Here is a 3,495-nt window from a genome sequence, read left to right as displayed (position 1 = left end):
GTGCTCCTTAGCTCTCCTCCTCCCTTCCGTTAGCAGTATCAGGCACCTGTGGTTCCTTTGTGCTCTTGTGACCAGTGATCAGGGCCTGCTTATGAGTGAGAACATGCAGTATTCAGTTTTCTTGTTTCTGTGACAGTTCACTTACTATGATGGTCTTCAGGTGCATCCATGTTGCTGCAAAGGACATGATTTTGCTCTTCTTTATGACTGTGTCATATTCCATCATGTATATGTACCACATTTTCTTTATCCAGTCCACTTCCAATGGGCTTCTGGGGTTGGCTTCATGTTTTTGCTATTGTGAATAGTGCTGAACATACATGTGCAGTTGTCTTTTTGGTAGGGCAAGTTATGTTCCTCTGGTAATATTCTTAGAGTGAGATTGCTGGATCATATGGAAGCTCAATGTTTAGTTCTTTGGGAAATTGCCACACTCCCCTCTATAAAGGCTGAACTAGCTTACATTCCTACCAAGAGTGTAGAAGTGTTCCCTTTTCTCCACAGCCATGCCAGCACCTCTTATTTTTTGACTTTTTAATGATATGTGCTGCTTTTTAAAATATATTATATTTTTTATGTTATAAGCCCAACAATACAATTTTATAATTAAGTATAAAACTATCTTTCAAGTTAGTTAAGAGAAAAAATAGAAATATATATTCATACTATCCTTATAAATTTTGCATAAATAATTTTACTGATGCACTTTATTTTTATGTGGATTTGTGTTATCATCTGATATCAGATCCTACATTTAATATTTCTTGTTATTCTTAACAATAAAAGTCACTCATTGTAGTGAAAAATGTCTTTCTTGTGTCTTCTTTTTTTAAAATTAGTACCTTTAATCATGTGCCATCTTTCTTTCTTTTTTGTTAACAGGTCCTGACTCTGTCACTCAGACTGGAGTGTGGGGACACAATCACTGAAGCTCACCACAGTCTTAAACTTTTGGTCTCAAGTGATCCTCCTGCCTCAGCCTCCCAAGTATCTGGGACTACAATGCACACATCACTGTTCCTGGCTGATTTTAGTTACTATTTGTAGAGACAGGGTCTCCCAATCTCCCCATGTTGCCCATACTAGCCTCAAACCCCTGGGCTCAAACAATCCTCCTGCCTCAACCTCCCAGAAAGCTGGGATTATGGGCATGGGCCACAACACCCTGTTCTATTTTGCCTTCATTATTAAGGATAGTTTTTCTAGATATAGAATTCTTGGTTGCTCTTTCTTTTTTCTTTTATTCTTTTTTTAGCATTTTGAATATGCAATCCCACTATCTTCTGACCTACATTGTTTCTGATGAGAAGTCAGCTATTAATCTTATTATGGTTCCCTTGTATATAATGAGTTGGGGTTTTTTTCTTACTGCTTTTGAGATTTTGTCTTTGACTTTTAAGAATTTGACCGTGCTGCGTAGAGATGTGAATCTCTTTTCTTACTCACTGCCTGTTGAACATTTTGGGTGTGGATGGGTAGGGTTATTGTTACTGTCTTTTATTTATTTTTCCCTGTTTGTTTAGTTACTTGCCTAGACTAGTTTATGGAATCTGTTTCCCAAAAGTGTACAGCTATTGATGTCTCTTCTCAGTTTTCTTTTTATTTATGCTTTAAATTTCAAACCTGGCATACCACATGTCATAACTAGGTCAGTGTAGCTTTATGGTGAGCTCATTATTGTTCAGAGGAGAAATTTAAACATCCTGAGCCAATAAGGAATCTGCCCTTTGCCAGTGGATCTGTGTTTGGTTCACATGGTTTTGAATAGCATGGTCTTCCCTATCTTCTACTTTCTGCATTTGCAAGATCTCACATTCAACTAGAGACCAACAGTTTTTTAGCATTCTCTCTGGTCTCTCATAGGCATATGTGCAGGCTTTGCATGTACATGGCATTCCAGATTCCGGATAAGCAGGATCTTATCAAGGTCCTCTCAGCCTGTCTCATTCCTTGAATCTTTGTTTTATTTCTGGCGTGTGCTCCAGGCTCTTGTTGGCCTCAAAAAGTCTCAAGGCTTCAGGCTACTTGCAGTGTTGACTTTTCTGAGATCAGTCTTGTTCTTAAAAATGTCCCAGGTATAAAAATTTTTCTCAATATATCTCAAATAAAGTCAGCCCCCTCCAGCAATGGAGCTGCGTGTCCTTACATCCTGCTTTTCTGCCCAGATAGAACTTCTGCACCAAGGAATGGGGAGTGAGGGGATGGGGCAGCCTCAATATAAAATGCCACAGACTCCCACTGTTCTGTCCAATTAATGTTGAACACTTCCCAATTTGCTGTATGCTTTTAGTCAATATCCAGAATACTTGAATCATTATTTTCAGCAATTTTGTCCAGTTTGTTATTTCTTGAAGATAAATTTTTATGAGCTCTTTGCCCAGCCTTTATGAAAATTTCACTTTCACAGACTTTCATGTTAATGGCAAAATATTAGAGGCAGGACTGGGTACAGTGGTTCATGCCTATAATCCTAGCACTTTGGGAGGCCAAGGAAGGAGGATTACCTGAGCCCAAGTGCTCAAGGTCAGCCTGGGCAGCATAGCGAAACCTCATCTTAAAAAAAAATTAGAAGCAAATATCAACACCTACTAAAAATTCAAATCATTAAGTTATAGAAGTATTGGTACGTAGGTAGACACAAAATATAGTAAGATAGTAACTAAAATGTATATTGTTACCATGTGACACACAAGTATTCAAAAGTTCCTGCCAGCCTCACAGGGGAGGAAAAGAGTGGTTAAGTTAAGAGTCAGGAGATCTTCCATGGGGATCACAATGGTGAGATAACCCTACCACAGGTGCTGAAAGATTGGCAGTCTAAATCAAGGGCCATATGGAGGGTATGACTGAGATCCTGGGGATTGTAGAGCTACGATGCACTCAAATCAGCAAAGAAGAATATGAAATCATGACTTTATCATTTCTCTTATAAATCAGTAAGGAAAACTTCAACAACCAAAGCTTATAAAAAGACAATTTGCCAGGCACGGTGGCTCACACCTGTAATCCCAGCACTTTGGAAGTAGAAGTGAGAGGATTACCTGACCCTACAGGTTCACGACCAGCCTGGGCAACTTGGCAAAACCTCGCTTCTACAATAAATAAATTTTAAAAATTGCCAGGCATGGTGACGTGCACCTGTAGTTCCAGCTACTTGGAAGGCTGAGGCAGAGGGATCACCCGAGCCCAGCAGGTCGAGGCTGCAGTGGCAGTGAGTGTGCCACTGAACTCCAGCTCAAATGACAGAATGAGACTCTGACTCACAAAAGAAAAGACAATTAATAAAAGAAAAGAATATGGTCAAGAAAATATGAAAACATTTTCAACTCACTAGTAGTCAAAGGAGAAATTTTTCTTTTTTTTTTTTTTGAGTTGGAGTTTCACTCCTCACCCAGACTGGAGTGCAGTGGCCGCTCCCGGCCACCGCAGCCTCAACCCACTGGGCTCCAGCGATCCTTCCGCCTCACCCTTCCAAGTAGCCAGAATTACAGGCGC

The sequence above is a fragment of the Carlito syrichta genome, unplaced genomic scaffold, assembly GCF_000164805.1.
Source record: "Carlito syrichta isolate Samal-C Ts95f unplaced genomic scaffold, Tarsius_syrichta-2.0.1 Scaffold163154, whole genome shotgun sequence".
NCBI classification, from domain to species: Eukaryota; Metazoa; Chordata; class Mammalia; order Primates; family Tarsiidae; genus Carlito; species Carlito syrichta.
This window is presented reverse-complemented; position numbering follows the sequence as displayed.